This window comes from Alligator sinensis, unplaced genomic scaffold, assembly GCF_000455745.1.
Source record: "Alligator sinensis unplaced genomic scaffold, ASM45574v1 scaffold78_1, whole genome shotgun sequence".
In the NCBI taxonomy this organism is placed as follows: domain Eukaryota; kingdom Metazoa; phylum Chordata; order Crocodylia; family Alligatoridae; genus Alligator; species Alligator sinensis.
In genome coordinates this window covers 767,228-786,974 of record NW_005842171.1, presented here as the reverse complement: position 1 = coordinate 786,974, position 19,747 = coordinate 767,228, and the positions used below count along the sequence as shown (strand labels likewise).

The 19,747-nt window shown below is 45.3% G+C and overlaps 1 protein-coding gene across 6 annotated transcripts in view; it reads left to right on the top strand.

Moving 5' to 3' along the window:
• Window positions 1-5,005: 5,005 nt before the first annotated feature.
• SFMBT1 (Scm like with four mbt domains 1) overlaps window positions 5,006-19,747 on the top strand; it is a 169,711-nt gene continuing 154,969 nt past the window's right edge. For all 6 annotated transcript variants that reach the window (XM_006025869.3, XM_006025870.3, XM_014520970.2 and 3 more), the window contains exon 1: window positions 5,006-5,095. The gene's annotated coding sequence lies outside the window, so the exon portion shown is untranslated. The remainder of the gene's footprint in view (window positions 5,096-19,747) is intronic.

Sequence of the window (19,747 nt, the reverse complement as noted above, 5' to 3'; positions counted from 1 at the left end):
GGCCTGCCACTACCAGTATCTTCCACCAGACTCAGGCCAGGGTTCCCGGGCAGTGAGGCTATCTGCTCCACACCCACCTCCAGGAGTGCTGGATGGAGCAGGTGAGTGGGTTCTCCATGAAGACCAGCTTGGGACCTCTGCAGGTAGGGTGCGCTTGGCCAGGTTGATGGGATGGAGCTGTAGAACTGGTGCCCATCACAGGGATAGGCAGGAAGCAGATTGCAGCTCTGTCCCGGACCCTGGCCCTGTGCTGTCACCACCACGTGATCCTGGCTCCAGCCCTGCCTGCCCATCCCACTCCCAGATGCAGGGGACAGCTGCTCCCACACCTTCTGTAGACTGAGAGGGAAGTGGAAGAGCAGCCATCAACTGGTTCCTGTCTGCTTCTCACTCTGGAGATCCTGGTGTGAGATGCAGGCAGAGGCTTTGCCAAACTGCTCCATTCCCCCCCTGAAGAGGATGTCTACCACTCCCTCTCCTCGAATAAGTGTTCTTTCAAAATGGCCATTACTTCCTGAAACACCCTTGTATATTTGGTTCTGAGTATTTGGAATTAAAGAATAACAGCTACATGGCTGCTTATATTAAATCTACAGTTATGTAAAAACACACCATGACTTGTTTTAAATACAGCAATTCAATCCAATTTAAACCATATTAGATAGCCACCTGCCCATGGCATCAGGTATCTGACATATAATACTGCAGGACAACTAGAGATGTTCTCAGCAGCTGGGTACTGAACTCTACGTGTGCCTTGGTCATACTAGTGGTGTTTTGCTCTGAAGTTATTTCAATGCAAAATTAATGTTTCCAGCCAGAGTTAAAAACAGAAGGCAGGGCTGGAAAATAGGAGCTATTTTAGTGGGAGCAAGCAAGCAGACAGCAGCATTGCAGAAGAAAGGCTAGCTGGATTTCCTGGACATCAAGACCATTAGAAAGGTGGGTTGTTAATACTTGTGGAGTGAAAAGTTTAGAAGGAATTAGGTATTCTAATGAGTCATGAAGTCTAGCGACTCCCTCAGTGCCTGAGTAGAAATGCTGCTGCCCCTGCCAGGCAGTTGGTTTGAAACTTTGAGTAGGACAGGGATTAACATTACAAAAATATATATTCTGTTCTATACCCAAGCAAACCCATCAAAATTAGAGATTAATTGCATGGGTGTAGCCAAGCAAAGCCAGCAATGTTGTTTTGTATTATTTAGCTATAGCTTTTCTTTTTTTGCCCTGCTTCCGCACATCTTTAAGATCTTAAGTTATTTTAAGTCTTCTGACACACACAGAAATTACACTTCTAAAGAAACCTCTTTAGATAACATGTTACTTGAAGCAACTTAATGCTTAGGCAGGATTTTATTTTTATTTAAGATTTCTAAAGTTATGCTGCAAAAATACCTGTAAAGCAGGGGTGTCAAACTCTCATGGTCCCATGAGCCAGATCCAGACACCCCTCTGTAAAAAGCATTACTTTGTGCAAGCATCTCTCCCTGCAGTGGATCATGCTAATAAATATGCATAGAAAGAATGGGAGAAAGTGAAAAAACATGCTCTTGGTGTTGTCTGCTAATTAACGTTCTTGTTACTCTGCAGTTGTGGCTTCTTGCATTGTAGTGTCATCACTGAATGCACAGTGAGAGGAATCCCATTGAACTTTTGTCTGAGCAGTGGTGCTCAACCTTTTGGCTCTGTGGGCCAAATGAGGGGTATGGGACCAGTCCATGAGCCACATTGGACCCCGCACCACCAGATTAGGCCCACATGACTGGATCCAGGCTGTGCTGCCCCCACCCAGCCTTGTGTGCTGGGATTGGGGTCCCATGCCACCTCCACCCAGTCCTGTGTTCCAAGGGTCCCAGACTCATGGAACTGCTTTGCCTCCACCTGGCCCTGCATGCCCAGATCAAGGCCCTGGGATTGCTTACTACCTCTGCCCAGCCCCACAACCCTGTGCTGCCTTGCCTGGTCCCACTACTGGATTGGGATCCCGTGGCCTATGGGGCTCCCCAGGGACCATAGGGAGCTCCATGGACTGGATGAAAAGGTGCTGGGGGCTGGTTTTGGCCTACAGGCTGGGGGTTGAGCACCCCTTGATAGTTTACTTTCAAGCCTTGTCTGACAGTAGAGGCTGTCTGTAAATGTTCTTTAATTTGTTCTCATAGATTTAAGCAGGCATGTGTCATGCTTTTAGGGGATGAGTCACTGGCAGGCCAGTGTAATAGTTGATGAAGTTTTAAGCTTTGGCAGAGCAGCAGCACTGGCATACCTGGGGGCAGGAGTATAAAGTTGCTGTTTTCATCGAGATGTTAATGGTTGGAACACATCAACTATCCTGTCAACTAGGATACTTCTTGCACAGCAATGTGTAATTTCCTGAAGGAAAAGGGAAATGTGCAGAAATGTTTCATAGATTTCATACACATTAGGGGCTGGAAGGGACCTCATGAGATCATCGAGTCCAGCCCCTCTGCCATAGGCAGGAAATCAGCTGGGATCAAGTGATCCCAGCAAGAAAAATATCCAGACATTTTTTTGAAAGAGTCCAGAGTAGGTGCTTGCACCACCTCTGTGGGGGAGTCTGTTTCAGACCCTGGACGCTTGCACCATAAAGAACTTTTTTCTTATGTCTAGTCTAAGGCCAAGTAAAGTGGGAGGATGACGTCCCTGGTTTTGCTTGAGATGCATCGGTAGATGCGTGGCAGACTTTGGTTTACTTTGCCAGCCACAGCATCATATTGGTGACTCATATTCATCTTGTGGTCAATCAGGACCCCCAAGTCTCTTTTGGTTGTGGTGCTAGCAAGCGTAGCACTGCGAAGCTTGTAAGTGTGTTGAGGGTTCTTCTTACCGAGGTGAAGCACCTTACACTTCTCAACATTGAAGGCCATCCGGTTTTGGAGTGTGTCCAAGTCGGCCTGTATCCCCAGCCTGTCCTGCAGTGTGACTGCCCGTCCCCATAATTTGATGTCATCCACGAACTTTGCCAGTTTACATCTGACTCCTGACTCCAGATCATTAATGAAGATGTTAAAGAGTACTGGCCCAAGTACTGAGCCCTGAGGGACTCCACTGCTCACCCTGCACCACACTGATTTTGTCACGTCACCTAGTACTCTTTGGGTCTGACCCTGTAGCTAGTTACTTAGCCATTGGACTGTAAGGTGATCAAGGCCAGAGTTCCCCAGCTTAGCCATGAGGACATCATGAGGAACTAGGTCAAAGGCTTTCTTGAAATCCAGATATATGACATCCACGTCATCTCCCTTGTCCAGGGTTCATGTCACCTGGTCATAGAAGGAGATGAGGTTGGTTAGGCAAGACCTAGCAGTCACAAAGCCATGTTGGCTGCCTTCAGAAGCTTGCCTTCCATTAGTCTGGTGTTGATGGACTCCTTGACAATTTCCTCTAGGATTTTTCCAGGGATGGACGTCAGACTGATTGGTCTATAATTTCCTGGGTCATCCCTCCTCCCTTTCTTGAGGAGGAGGGATGACCCTCCTTGGATCATCCCAAGATGGCCCAAGATGGCCCTTTTCCAGTCTTCCGGGACGTCACCGAGTGCCACGAGTTTTCAAATATCTTTGCCAAGGGGGGTGCACTGATGTCTGCCAGCTCCTTCAAGACTCTCGGATCCATTCCGTCTGGGCCCGCAGACTTGTGAATGTCCAGATTCTCAAGGTGTTCCTTCACCTGATCCCCCTCCCCTCTTCCCAAGACAGTCTCTCCAAAGCAACAGACCAAGTTCTGCAGGGAATTTCCTTGGGCTGGCATGAATCTATGAAGCAAATGCTGCAAAATTAAATTCAGGTGAGGGATTTATGTAGATGGCCTTATTTGAATATTTAAATATGTAGCTTTTTGATGACTGCTTTATCATTGTCATTCATGTATATGCAGTGATGCTCATCTGCAGCCGTTCCCAATCAGTTATTATATAGCAAACACTGCTGCTATAAATAAAATGTCATTTGCAGGAAGTAGAAATGCAATCTCTGATCACTGGAAATGTTCTTTTGGACAGAATTTTCTCTCAGGAACAGGTTTAAAAAGGTGGTCAAAGTACCATTTTTTAACTCCATCTTTCCTCTTAAGGTGTTTGAACAGTAAATGCATATTTTGGGTAATATCTTAGAGTGATAGGCTAGAGGAAGAAAAAGCGTGAAAGCTGAGGATTTTCATATGGTGGTAAATAGCGGTCCTGTTTTTGCAGGGCACTTGTACATACGATGGGGGTATAATCTCCAAGGTTTTATTTTATTCCCCCTAAATTAAAGCAGTGGGTTTTTAATTAAACCCCACCAATTCAAATTTTCTGTCATATTATGGTGAGGGGGCCCAGTCTTTTTTTTGTCAGAGGTGGAGCCTGTCTGTGGCTGGCTGGGAGGCAAGCTGCTGCCAGGCTAAGTGGCCCCTGAGCTGTGAGGGGCCCTGGTCCTTCCCTCTGCAGTGGGGGCACCCCCCCCCCCCCGGGCCACCTGGGTGGGCTGTTAGTGGGACAGGACTGCCCCAGCTCAGAGGCAGCACCTGGCCTGATCCAACTCTTCCCCGAGCCCACCAGCATTTCTAGCACCCCCTGCACAGTACCGGACACCTTCCCACTGCTTGGGACCACCCAAGAATGGACTGGCTTGCCCCTGGGGCAATGTGGGGGGAGGGGGCAGCAGGAAGGCAGCTGAATGTGCTGGTGGCCAAAAAAGGCAACGGGGATAGTGCACAGGGCGCTGGAAGCCTAAGTGGGCTTGGGGAAGCTTGGGCTCGGCGGGCTTACAAAAGGATTAGGCCCCTTGCCACTTTTGCCTTCCAAAGTGGTGAGGGGCTGTCACAGAGCACTGAGGTGCCCTGCTCCCAAAGAGGGGAAAACTGCTAGGGAGGAAGCCCTAGCAGGAAATAAGGAGCCCAGCTGTGGGTTGCCGGGGTAACCAGGGTAGGTCAGCTGACCAGAAGGGGCATGGCCTGGCTCCCTTATAAACCCTAGGGGCTGGGGCTAGAGGTAGTGCTCTCCCAGCTGCCAAAGAGGAAGGAACTCTCTGCCCTGGGAGAGAGGGGAAACCTGATACAGGAGCTGCATCCAACATTGCTGAGAGTTAAAGGGTCTTTGGTAGGACCGAATGTTGTTAGGGTCGGGTGGCTTCTGTTTATGTTATAGTCGAAGGGCTTGCGTTTATGTTGTTGTTTGTGACCGGTGGTTTGGGAGATGCTATTAGGGGTTGGAGGAGGTCTCATAAGGGAACTCACAGAGGAGTGTGAGGACCCCAGTGCTAGTGAGGGCACAGCGTTTGGGGTGAATAGACCCCAGCCCTAGAGAAGGGCAGTTGAGAATCCCCAGAGAGGGGGCATTACTGAGAAGCCCCAGTGAGGGCATGGTGAGCCCCAGAGAGGGGGCAGCCTTATTGAGAAGCCCAGTGCAGGCAAGTTGAGCCCAGAGAGGGGGCGGCTTGACAGAAGGCCCCGAGAGGGGGCAAAAGCCCCAGAGAAGGGGGCAGTTACTGAGAAGCCCCAGTACAGGCATGGTGAGCCCTGGAGAGGGGGCGACACTACCGGGGAGCCCCAGAGGAGGGGGACCCAGAGAAGAGGGCACAGAGTGAGAGAGGGCCGGGGAGATCCCTAGCACCAGAGGGAGCTCATATCAAAGGAAGGAAGGCCCAGAGAGGACGAAAAGAGGCCAGATTGTGATAGGGCAGAGACATAACATCTATTCCATCAGTGAGGTGTGGACTGCGGTGTAGGGAAGGAAACGGAGCTGCAGATAGTGCCCCCTGGCAGCAGGGCAGTACAAGGGCAGCCTCCTGCTAATTAACACCAATTAATAACAAGGCATGGCAGGTGGTTGCCCCCAGGAACAGGTTTGCGGGCCATGTTTAGGTCGGCCCAGATTGTGTACCTGTCACAGGGGCCCAATCCTCTTTTTCTGCAGAGTCTAAGCTTCCCCAAGCCCTCCTGGGGTTCCAGCACCCTGTGCACTGTCCCTGCAACCTTTGCTGGCTGCCAGCACACCCAGCCACCCTCCTGCTGCCTCCCTGCACTGCCCAAGGGGCAAGCCAGCCCATTCCAGTGGTCCCAGGTAGTGGGAAGATGAGGGGGACAATTCACAGGGCACTAGAAGCCCTGGTGAGCTCGGGGAAGAGTTGGATCCACCAGGTGCTGCCTCTTAACTGGGGCAGTCCCAGCCCACTAGCAGCCTGCTTGGGCAGCCCCATGGGGCAAAGCTGCTGTGGAGGGAACAATCAGGGCCCCTCTACAGTTCAAGAGCCGCTCAGCCTGCTGGCAGCTTGCCCCCCGGCTATGAGAGACATGGGCCAGCTCCACTGGGGGGGGAATTGGGTCCCTCACCACTTCTGCCTGCTGAAGGGAAAAGAGGTGAGGGGCCCGATCTCCCTTTTTTTTTTTTTTTCTTCTCCAGAGCCTGCCCACCTCTCCCATGGCCAGGGGCGGGGGCAAGCTAACAGCTGCATCACTGCAATTTGCAACATTGCAAACTAAACTACATCCAGATGTAGTTTAGTCTTAAATGATTTTCCATCATTGCAAACTCCTAAAACTGTAATGTCTGGTGGAGTAGATTCATGTTTCTGGACTAGAGCTGATTATGATCCTGACTCATCTATGGCTTTTTGTTGTTTTTTGGCAAATCACCTTGCCTTTTGCAGTTTCATCATCCATGATGTGATTGTTGTGCATTCCTCATGGGGTACTCAAAACTTGCTATACTGTTTATAAAACAGTTTAAGAGGTGCAAATCGCTTTACTTTGAAGTATTCACAATGCTTAAATTTCACAATGATTTTAACATTTAGTGAACATTAACTAAAAATTTGGGGCGATTTATTTAAGTACTTAAAGGTAGGTATGACTTTAAGTTAGAAAAGGTATGGATATTTAACGGTGCCTAGAAATGTCTAGACTAGAATATCCGCAGAACACAAGGTCACATTTATGCTGCTAAGGGATCTCTGAAGGCCATGAATTAATTGGAAGGAGTTGAGTTTTGGTCTTAACTGGATTATTTTATTCTCTTGAATGAATACTTATACAATACTTGGGAAGGGGGGGCTACTCTATCACAAGTAACTTAAAAAAAAATTGTATCTAAGCCTTTGAGTTGGGGGGAGAGGGAAGTGGCAGTGTGATTATAAATTTGGATATCTGCATTTCTTCAGCTTAAAGCTGCAGTTTACTTCCTCAAGTGGAACTGTATCTCCGAGGATGAACAAACACTTTCTCTATTTCCTGGTGTTTCTTCTCTTAGACCAGGAAGGGTGTTATGGATTCATCTCAAAACTAAAATTGCCCTTGGGGTTCACTGTGTAACATGCATGGATTTCTCCCAAATTAGATTGACTCTTGTGGTGTTTAGTTTTATTTGAAGCCAGAGTGAAGCTGGGTTTAAGTTTGTCATTTTCATGTTTGTAAGTATTATAATATTTGATATTAATGTACTTCTGTGACTTCATGGTACAACTGGAACGTAATCAAACAAGGTATTTAGTACACACCCAAGGGACATGCAGTTGGTATGCATCTTGGGCAAGGCAGTATGGGGATGTTGGCTGTTCACAAAACAATAGCCCTTCCCATTCATGGAAGGTCATGGTTGCTCCTTGTATAGAGTGAAACAGTGACTGACTAAATGGACCCAAAAGCTTTTGTCCAGAAGGGTGGTGGAGAGGAAAAACTCGCCTGCATAATACTGAGTGTCCTAGAAACAAAAGAAAGGTACAAAAAACTGGTGCCTGAAAAGAGCGGGGTGTTCAGGAAATCTCTAGCAAAGAGGGATGTTTTCTGGTCCCAGATTTTGGGCTGGTAAAAATAACTAACTAACTAAATAACAGTGCTAAATGCTTCCAAACTTGTGAGATCCATCTAGGGCAGAGCTAGGGCAAGGTAAGGGAATCTAAATTGTCGGGATGCTAACTAATATATATATATATACACACACACACACACACACACACTCTTCAGGGAAATTGCTGGTTACAATGGATTACTCTGGAGCTGTTTTTAGAGAGAGAGAAGAAGGGATAGAGAGGCAAGGTGAGATCTTGTATTTTTGTCATTTTTATTTTCCTCTTCCAATTCACTGGATCTGCCTCATGAGCAGCTAGCAGCTTCAGCCACTGCAAGGTGCCGGGTGGGCAGGCAGGACTGCTTCCACCCAGAAGTATCAGGCATCAGCTGTGAACCCAGGCAAGGCTTTTTCCACAGCCAGTGGGTGGTGGGTCAGCTGTGAAAGCTGCCAGCATGTTCAGGAGCCCAAACACAGTACCTGCTGATGGCATCAGCAGCTGACCCACTGCCCTCCTGGTGCAGTGGAAGCTCCCACCTGGAGCCCAGACCCAGAACCTGCCAGTGGCATCAGCCATGGACCAGGGCAGGAGCTGCTGCCCCACCGGGTAGGTGGTAGCGTCTCTCTCTGTTTTCTTATCTCCGTGTCTCCCCCACTTCTTTCTTCCCTCCTCTTCCATTCAGAACCTTCCAGAAGCTTTAGTTTGCCAGGAGCCCTGATGGTCAGCTGTGGACCCAGATGGAAGTCCTCATTTGGATCCATAGTTGAGTGTCTGGGCTTCTGTACTTAGCCCTAGTGCCAAGTTCCACTTGAACTCAGTACTTATCAATTTGGTGGGGAGGGGACAGGATGGGGAGGAAGGGCTCAGGGTCTTATGAATTGCCTCATTACGTGTTGCATTGAAAGGATAAGGGTGTAGTTAGTTTTGTTTAGTTTTCTCCTTCATTTATTGTTTCTCAATTAACAGAACAATTCTAGCACTTGCACTTTATTTTAATAGGTAGATTGAGGTTATTTCTTAGTAACCTCAGATTTGGCTAGCACAAATCCTTAACCAGAAAGACATGTTTGTAAAATGCTGTTCTCAATTTCCCAGAGGCCCATGTAGCCAGAGGTTTAGTCCATTTTGATTTTTATCGCATATACTTATTGAATGCTTGTAAGTAGTGCTGGTTTTTGTAAGGACAAATTTTAGCTTTGATTTTATTTTGACCTTGTGCCTGCCTGGCCCCGAACATTTTGTTCCGCGCCTCTTTGGTTCGGGTGCCTACCGGAATCTGCCCTGCTGTTGCAGGTGATCTCTTGAGGAGGTATTTACCCACGATGCAGTCCACCCCTTTCTTGCCTGCCACAACTTTGAATCTTCTTCAGTGGGGGGGCTCAGTACTGCATGATCTTCCTCGCTGGCCACTCATTCCTCCAGTGGTCTTCTGCAACGCTACACCTCCCCTCTACCTCGCCCTATACCCAGCCTGGCGGGTCACTGTTGGTCCTGCGGCCAATCTTGTGCACCACTGCTGTCTTTCAATCCATAAGCACACCGCTGCTCTCTACCTCGGCTCCTCCAGACATGGGAAAACAGAAAATACTCTACCAAAAAAAAAAAAGAAATGCAAGAAAACCACCACCAACACCGTGCGCTCTGTGTGTGCCCAAGGTACAACCCCGTGCTCCTATCTAGCCCCTTCCTGTTTGCCTGGCCTCTGGCTTGGCCCCCTTTTAGCCCAGAATATTATTGCCCTCTCTCTGGGTCTTCCCAATGGTGTGGCCCCGTCTCTCGGCCTTCACACTGGCGTTGCCCTCTCTCTGGGTCTCCCCAATGGTGCGGCCTTCTCTCTGAGGCTCCTCAAAAATGCTACCCCCTTCCCTGGGGCTTCTCAGTAATAGTGCCCTCTCTCTGGGGCTTCTCATTAATGCTGCCCTCTCTGGGCCTTTCAACATGGTCACTGTCCTCGTGGTGTATCCTCCGGTCCCCCAGGTCCCTCTGCAGTCGCACCTGTTTGAATGTTGTGGAGAGGGCCAGTGCCTCCCTGTTCCCCATGGAGTCTCCTAGGCTCGGGATTCCTCCAGCCTCGGTTTTCCGTCCCCGCCTTTTCCCTCACCGAGGCTCCTGCCCCGAGCACGGGTTTACCTTCACCGCTGTTGGCGGCTTCTCCCTCGCTGCGTGAGGTGTCGGATCCGCCTCTGCTGGGGATCACTGTCTCTTGCTCCGCCCCCAGCTTCCAGCTGTCTTCTCTGGCTGGGAATCCTCTCAGCGTTTTTCTCCCCCCCCCCCCCTCCTCTTTGTGGGCTGTCCGTTTTATCCCGGCTGGCCGGTAATCGCTGCTGACATCGCCAGCTGGCTGCAGCTGTATGAAAGCGCAGCTAATGGCTCGCGCGGGTTCTTGTCGGCTTTCCTGCTTTGCCGCCGGTCTTGCTGCAAGTAAGTGTTCTTTTTTTACTTTTGCTTTTTCTGTACTCCCCTCATTTTATGGTCGTGGGGTTTTCCCCTTAGGCTTTAGGGTTCCCCTCATTTGCCTCTCCCTGTGACAGACCTAATATGTTGACATTGTTGGACTAAAATAAAATCATGGGTGTATATAATAAAACTAGCTGTTATCACTTCTATTTTAGTTTTGGTTCATGATTGTGTTGCTGCACAAAAATTAATTGTTCATAATTTTTCTGTTTTTGTCCTTTGGCCAATAGTTTGAAATTCAGCTGCATTTTCAGGTGTGGCATTTATAGTCTTTTGTAGTTGTTAATCTACTTATAAAGTATCTAAAGAGTCTTTGTTTATCTTTTTACTGTATGCTGCTTTAATAAAATATAGCAGAAAACAAGAATTTTGAAGGCAAGTTTAATTCAGCTTAAAATGTTTGCTGTTTCTAGATTCCATTTTATTTATTATTCAGATGTTTGTCTAATGGGTTTATCCCCAGAACTAGTTTAATTTTTCTGATAACCATATTACAATCACTTTCACAGCAGCAGAGTAAAACCAGTTGGCATATGTGAAGAAATAGCAGGAGAATAAATCAAGGCAGAGCTATTTATGAACATGAGTCTGCCTTTGAAAGTGCAGAAATTGGCCAACCTGACAGGTGTTTGTTTTTTCTATTAAATATTGGGGCCACCATTTCTTTTCCTTTTTTAAAATGGGAACCTAAAATTGTGCTATGAAATCCATATTTAGAGACATAGAAAAGTGCCCATTTCTTCAAAAAGTGTGAGATGGCTATTGCCTGTCACTGAAGTCAGTTGGATCAATAGAGTGATTAAACAGTTTTGGAGATCAAGCTGCATTATACAACTGTGAATGGACTTAGTCACTGACCTTCAAGCTTCTGTTATCGGAAACAAGGTAATCTAAAAAATAAACTATCATGTTTATATGGGGTTACATTTCCAACTTCTTATAATAATAACCATAGAGCCAGCAGGTGACCATTTGAGGAATGCTACAAACAGCCTGAACATATGGATACTCACTCACTTTTTGTAATTCTATAAGGGTGCATATGGTCTACAAAAGTAACGTGTCCAGGCTGTAACAATTTGGCAGTGGAGGTGTTCTGTTCTGTGTAAAGAACTTGTCCTTGTTTTCATTTTTCTGCATTTATGAATGTTGGTACTTAAAGCTGCCCATTTTTTCAGTTATAAATATGTATGGTTGCCTGTATCTGTATCAGCATGACTTAGATAACACCTTGCTTCCCCATTGCCTTTTGTAAAAACATTTTAATTCTTTCTGTTCCTTCATTCTCATATTAAAGAACTAAAATGGTTATAGCTCTTTCATAAATTGTTTGATAACAGATGTCATCTATGAACAAAATCTTTAGTTTTAACATGGGTAACTCACTTTAAATACAAAATTTTGGAACTGCATAGTTGAACGTACTGTTAGTGGAGTGTGAAGCCTCTTATTTCTAGGCTATCTCAAATCTAATGTAGTTTGGAAAACCAAACATTCAGACAGTTTGTTGGCTGTTAATTGACCTTAATAAACTAATGACTGCAACACAGTTTACAATGGACAACAGTCTACATCACAGACACTGCAGTTGGCATTTACTGGGAACTAGAGAACTTAGGACTTTAGTAAACAGACTGCATTAATTTCTCACCCTTACTAGTGGTATTTCTGATTTCATGCTTAATGCACATCAGTGGGGTTCTGATTATAAAGAAACCTCCTGGTGCTGCATCCATCCAGCTTTAAGCAGTGTAAATCAAGTTCCAGGACAGTTACACTGCCAATTTGAACCAGCAGAAAATTCGCATTAATTTTTTCCTTGAACCTTTTTACATACTATTCTTTAAGTAAGTCATTGAAAGTGCTATAATGTAATTAATAAAAGACTTGAATGAAAATAGAACTGATTTTTTTTATATATGCTGTATGTGATTTTTAACATGTCTGATAGACAACCCTCCCAAAAGGAGCCCATGTGGTAGCCTCTCTTGTTCTAGTAAGTAGCTAGAGAGATCAGAGTAGTGTAAGGGCTTTGCTTAAGAGAACTCCTGGGTTTGTATAATGCCTAATAACTTTCAACTCATTTACAAAAAAAATTAGAGAATTTCTGGTGCCTGGATGACATGACATAAGAAAACGAATTATTAAATAACGAAAACTAAAATGAAACATACAGAATTGGACTTGTTTCTCTTGAGTGTATAGGTGTCTAAGGAATATAATTTCTGCTTGATAACATTATTTGTAAATATAAGAAGGTTTTTAAACAGTACCCACAGCAGACTGTCCTATTGTTTCTTAAATAGCAGGCAATTAATACCTGAAGTAATAGAGTTAAAATCTGAAAGTACCTCAAGAGTTAACCAGGTAAACTAAACTAAAATAAATAAATATGGTGCTTTATAGCCTTGTTCATGTTCCCACAAACTATATGGCGCTCAGAAGCAGAAAAAACTGAATAATGTCTATAGGCACAATGACATTTTGTTTTGTGAATAGCTCAGCTTCAGACAGTATACTTATTGCTATTGTCTGAGTGCCTAATTTGCCCTGTCTTGTCTGACTATCCTTCCCATTAGAAGTGACTGAATTTTAGGGTGGTTTCAATTGCCGTTAATGATTAGGCACTGTCTTTTCTAGATCCCTGCCCTGTATCCTATTCCTGTGCATTTCTTCAGGAGTATAGCGAGCATAGCCTTGTGTTGCACAAATAAGATGTGGTGTTTTTTTTTTAATTGGACTGGGCAGCTGTTAAAAGACCTGGCTGTTCAGTTTTACTGTGGTAGATTTGATAGTGATAGCACTGCTGTATAATAATCTCGGAATACTGAGATGTAGTAATATCCTAAACCTGTCAATAAACTAATCTGCCTATAGTAAATTATTAGAGATTCTCAGAAATTGTTTTTGCCTGACTTTGTTTTGGGGGTAGCAGAATGTTCATTTATTATGCCTATAATTCTCAAGTTCAGTGGGCTCTGTGCATAAAGGTAGCACAATACCTTCCCAAGTAAGAATATCAGGCATATGTTTAAAACAGTGTCACAAAAGTAACTTCAGTGATCCTGTCTCCTTGTCTTCAACAAATTGCAAGGCTTGTTTTGATAAAGTTGGGAGCCTAGAGTTCAAAAGACCATTGAATAGTTAAGTTCTTCTTGGAACTGAGGTGTCAGTCATCAGAATCTATTAAGAGGGAGAAACTAAAGCAGGTAGATTTTGTGGGGAAAGTGAAAGAAAGAGGTCTTCCACAGAAATGGAAGCATTGGGTGTGTACATAGACTGGATGTTTTAATTTCTGTGAAATATTAGTTACTTACACAAAAGCCTATTGAGTAAGTATCTTCTCAGTGATTTGCCATCTTCTCAGTGGTTACTCTCAGTTCTCTTCCCCCTTGACATATTGACTATGGACAAGCCTGGGTGCTGGAGACTAACAGTGGCTGGAGATGCACTTAACTTTTATCTGTGATAAGAATACAAATATCTACCAACACTTATTATCATGGCAACTCTTATTTTAGAGTGTCTAATGTGCAGTGAGCATGTCTACATATAGGTTTTAAAGCTCAGTGGCCTACTTTATTGCACATTAAATATGTTACATAAACCCTAATTTTATGTAACACACTAATGCATAGTAAAATAGGCAAATGCACATTAAGCATCACTTAAAAAATGTGCATTTTTGGTACTGTGTGTTAGGGCAATCTAATGCGCATTTATTTAGTACCTCACATTAGAGGTACTAAATTTAGTGAGCATTAGGAAAAAACACATCAATGCATGTACAGATATGCCCTGTATTTAGTTGAATCCAAGTCAAGGTTTCCCCTCCCATTTAACATGCAGGGGGGAACAAACTCCTTGTCTTGGATTTAAGTACCAGTGGGGGAAGGATGGGGCAGGTGGCTTCTGTGACTCCAAACTCTAGCCCTGACCTGCGATCAGGGCTAGGGTCAGACTAGGAGCCATGACTGTTTACCTTCCAGATCCAGCCCTGGCTCTGTCCCTGCTCCAGCCCAGGACATGGAGCATGCGGTCACTAGGGCTGTGCGAAGCTTCAGTAGTGGATTTGATTCGGAGGAGATTCGGCTCGATTCAGCAGCCGAATCTCCAAATCGAAATTGAAACGGGAGACCTATTAAAAGGTCTGAATCAAATCGGAAGCAGCCTAATCAATTTGGAGATTCGGAAGACAGGCTTGCAGGAGATAGAAACTGAGAATAGGGAGGGGGAAGAGGGAAACTGCTCTGATATTGACATCTGTAGCTGGCCAGTGACTGTGATCTTTCCCTGAGTTCCCTTCCAATTACAGTACTCTGGAGGAGGGATGTAGAAACAACATATAAGACTGTGTATGAAGTGATCTGTTTCTGTGCCTTTTTGTGAGCTGTGTCTGTCTTGCAACAGCAGCATCTAAAAGGTTCTGGCTTGGTAGCATTAGTTAGTCTCTTGCTATCAAGTTGTATCCAACCCTTTCCATTTACCCAAGTCTTCTGGCAGGGGAGGGAGAGGGGGCAGAGGGAGAGCTGCAAGTTCCTCCCCCCCAATACCTGTAACTTTGTCAAGTTTTTTTTGTGGGGGTTTTTATTTATTGATTTATTTATTTTGCAGATTTGGATGAAAACAGGGATGGTAGCACTTTCTGAGGGCATGAAGCCTGCCAAGTTTCAAGGAGATAGGTGCAGGAGTTTCTGTGAAAGTGTGCCTCAAACTGTTGAAAGCAAAACTCTCATCACTTGTATGTGTTAAGGGGTGTAGGTTGTAGCTGTGTCTAAGGACATAGGTAGACAAAGTTCTTTTGATCAGTCTGATATCTTTTATTAGACCAACTGGATAGTTGGAGAAATATATCTTAGCAAGCTTTCGGGTTTAAAAACCCTTCGTCAGGCTGAGGAAGGTTCTGCAGTTGGTGTGTGCTCTTTCTGGATGGAATGAATAGTAAAGAAGCCAGAGGCTAGTATGCATAAAAGAAAACCAGTCAGTGAAAATGTAAATTGAGGTGTCAGAAAACATTTCACAGATGAGCCTATGAACTTCACTTCACAACCTCCTAGATACAAAAACCTCTGGGCTCCATATAGACATTGGATTTATGTTACACTATAACCTGCCTGACATCTGACTCTCCAGGTACCTCTCCACTTTTACCTGCTACCCTCTCCCCCCTGCCCTGCCACACCCTCCCAGCCTGTTTCTCACCCCCTGATACCTCAATTTACATTTTCACTGACTGGCTATCCGATTGACCCAAAGAACCTTGTCTACCTATGTCCTTAGACCAACACCACTACAACCTACACCCCTTAACACATACAAGTGATATGAGTTTTGCTTTCAACAGTTTTGAGGTGCACTTTCACAGAAACTCCTGCACCTATCTCCTTGAAACTAGGCAGGCTTCATGGCCACAGAATGTGCTACCATCCCTGCTGTTTTCATCCAAATCTAAAAAAACCCAAAGTTAAACAGCTATTTTAGTGATTTCCCCATTATAGTCTATGGCCGAATCGCCAAATCAGCACCAAATTGAATCGGGACAGTGCCTTGAATCACTGTTCCTCCAAATTGGCTGAATCCAAATGGAATACTTGCCACTTCACACAGACCTATTAGTCACTCTGGTCCCTGCCTGACCACATGGTGGTGGTTGCAGCAGCTCTGGCCCGGGCCTCAATCCTAGTGCCAGAGTTTAGAGGTGGGGGGACTGAGGGAAAGGCAGAGGCAGCAGAAGGAACAGGCACTGGTGGGGGGAGGCTGCAGGGAAGGGAGAAGTTTGGGGGTGGGGGGGAGCCAGGGAACCAGGGAGTACAGGCATGGGGGGGAAAAGGTGGCAGGACATTCAGACACTGTGGTGGTGCCCTGCAGCAGCAATGCAGTGGGGGGTGTTGAATTTAAGGTGACTCTCCAATAATTAGATTCTATACATGGGAAATTATAACAATTATAGATTTTTCCATGTGTAGAATCTAATTCTTGGGGGGTCACTTGCAATTCAAGGTCGTCTTGGATTCAGGTATACACCATACTTGCAAAGCAGTCTGAAGGAAATTCTGCCTATGGAGGCTGTAATAAAGATAGTTCTGCAGTCAGGTTCTGCTTGACAAGCCATTAAAAACCAAAATAAGAGATCAGTAAGTCACTAAACCCCAGCCTATTGCTATCTACCTGTACAGATCACTTAAAAATAAAAAGTGTTTTGGAAGTAGTTTGAAGCTAGCCAAAAGTTTCTGATACCTGGTTTTGTTACATCAGCCTTCAGTGGTTTTAAACTTAAATTTATATGATAAAAATATCTTTTTTTTTTTTCTTTGTCATTGAAGACGGGCAAAATAATCTTTGTTTCTAAGATCTACTTTACTAGCTTGGCAGGGTTGTCTTGAAAAGATCTAGTGCAAGTTTACACTGCCAAGTTCAATGATCAATGGCAGATAATAATTGGCTTTCACAAGAAAGAAAACCAAGGTTTTGTTTGTGTTCTAATCACAGAACAAAACTTCTGGATTACAAAACAGTTCTGCAAAATTTTGATAAACCTCATTGTTTGGAATTGTATTCTTTTTTTTGCATGCATATTGGTCTTTCAAGCTTTAGGAGCTTCCTATTTTAATACATGTTGACTTTTGTTTCTGTTGGGTCCTTGGCAGACCAGTTAATCACATCTTTAGTTGTAACCTGGCCACATGTTCATGCAATTAATGGTATGATAAAACAGAGAATGAGTCACAAAGTTATTATACAAAATATATACATGTTGGTATTACCATAATTTTGTGTAATAACTTTGTAGTTGGTTTTCTTCATGCCTTAAATGTTCCCTTCACGTCACCAGCACTAATTAAGTGATCAGCACTCCCAGCTTTAGAAGCCCACCAGAGCCTTGAAGGCTCCTGTCTACTCCCTCAACTGGGAGCACCAATCAGATGATCAGTACTCCCAGGTGTGGGAGCATGTTGAAGCCATTCATTCACTCCAGTGCGCTCCCCTGGTTGGAAGTGTCAGTCAATTTATTGCCACTACCAGCCTTGGGAGCCCTGAAGAGCTAAGATGTCCTTCCAAGGCTGAGGGCACCAGTTGACTGACTGGTGCTCCCAGCCTTAGGAGGCTACCAGTGCCCTTCAGGTCTCCCATGTGCTCTCAAGCCTAGGAGCATTGGTCAGCTGACTTACGTTTCCAACCATGGGCATATCAGGAACCCAGATTACTACTTGTTGGTGCAGGGGAACCCAATATCATGATAGGGTGTGATTTGAGATCTGATCCCCAATCATACCTCCTACCATGCAATTATGAGCGGCCTTGAACTTGCAAGAGCTGGAGTATTGTTGTAAAGACTTATTTACTCCATTTAACAAATAATAGTACATATCAGTGTACTAAAGAAGTAAGGGAGGTCATAGGAAACATTATTAGTACAAATATATTGTGGTATAACTAGTCCTGCATCTCAAATGCCATGTGCTTTCAGAGGATTTCATGATTACCACTCCTTACAGGGGTGGAATTCTGGTTCAGATTTATCCCTGTATCTCTCTGCAGTCTGAGCTTGTTCTTTGTTTCAGAGCAGGTATTTAACACAGAGGAAATGCTAAACTAAGAGTGCAGTTCTTAAAGTTCAGCTCTCCTTGTTTTATATTTCCTCATTTTTTGATAATTCACTTCTGTTTACTGGGTGACATTTCAAGATATCTGTGTCAGAACCTTCATATGACCAGAGTTCACTACCAAGCTTCAATATTTCTGGAGCGAAAAGGTACTTTTCCTTAGAGAAGGAGAAATATTTTCTAATATGCCATATTGTGAAATGTAATATGCAAAAGAGATGGAATGATAAACTTTTGCTATAAGCACTGGAACCAGGTCCACTCAACCGCTTAGGCTCACTTGGACCCATTAAATTTTTTGAATAAAACATAGCTACTAGCAAGTGTTCACTGTTAACAAAGGCACTGTTTCTGTTGTCCATGCCTCCATATTGATCTTTGTATGTTCTCCTTAATCACTCTTCTCAACATAAGCATTTTCACTAGAAGGATGAAAATCCCTTATAATATATATTACAGTGAGAGACTATAACATGCTTTGTATGTTCTCCTTAATCACTCTTCTCAACATAAGCATTTTCACTAGAAGGATGAAAATCCCTTATAGTCTCTCACTGTAATATATATTATAACATGATAGAAAATAGATTTCAGAGGGCACAGTTCTGAAGGCAAAACCTTGAATTTTACAGTAAGGAAGTTATGCCATAGAAAGTACTCTTTATTAAAGGAGGCTCATGTTTTAAAGAGCTTACCACTTAATATGAAATTTAACAGGCTAGCTAGGCTCTTTCATTCTGAGAAAATATTGTATTAGTGCCCTGCTTGTGACCTTGCCTTTTTAAAGCTAGGCATGAAGGCATGTTGCCACCACTTTCAGGGCCACTATGCAGGAAACTTGGGGTATTTTTACATGTCCTCCATGGGTATGGGGGCTCCAAGAGCTGCTCTTATTAAAGTCCCTGGACTGTCATGTATCAGCATCAAATCAGCTCTAGTTAAAGTCCCCCCAGGTACCCCAGGCTTCTTGAGAGTGGTGCAGTCTTGAGCACCCACCCATTCACTCACTTATCCCCCGTACAAAATCCTCTGCATCCAAAATGCCTGCATTAACTAAATGCTCTGCCAGCTGCAGGTACATGGGGTTTATGATGGGGGTTATCCATCTAGGACAGAAGTGGGCAAAATACAGCCCATGGGCCAGATTTGGCCTGCTAGGTCATTCTATCCAGCCCACAGGCCCCTAAACAATTTAGAAAATTAATATTTAGCTGTCCCTGGCTGCCTCTCAAAGATGACAGGAGCCAGGGTCAATAGGACCCATGGAGAGCTGGTAACAGGACCCAGCAGCAAGGCGGGCTGTTCCTGCCTCCCTCCACTGGAGAGGAAAATTCACATAAGTTGGGGGAGGGGAAAGGTAGGGGAGGACCATGGGTGATTGCCGCAGTCCTCAGGGCCGGGCTGGGCCAACTCCTGCAGTCCTGGCACTGCAGCCAGGAACCACGTGGTGCTGGAGTGGCAGGCAGGGGGGGGAGGGGAGAGTGGCACAAAAGTGGGGAAGTGGCTGTGACAGGCAAGGGGGAGTGGCAGCCAGTGGGGGCAGGGAGTGCAGAAACAGCTGGGTGGGAGCACAGAGCCCACATCAGTGTGGTGGGACCAGCACCAGTGGCCCAGGGTAGGGCAGCAGGAGTGCAGGGGCTCTATGAAGCTGGGCTGGCTTCCCTTCTCCTTGCTGGCGCAGCCTGGCCCAGCTTCATAGAGCCCCTGCTGGTCTCCACTATTGTTGCCCCACTCTGGGCCCCTGCCAGCCCTGGATCCATTGTACCAGCACAGGCCCCATGCTCCCTCCCAGCTGTCAATGCACTCCATGCACCCGCTCACTGCCCTTTCCACCCCGTCTGCTGCAGCCATTTCCCCGCTTCCTTTCCTGCCACTGCCACCATTCCCCTCCACCTCCCTGCCCTG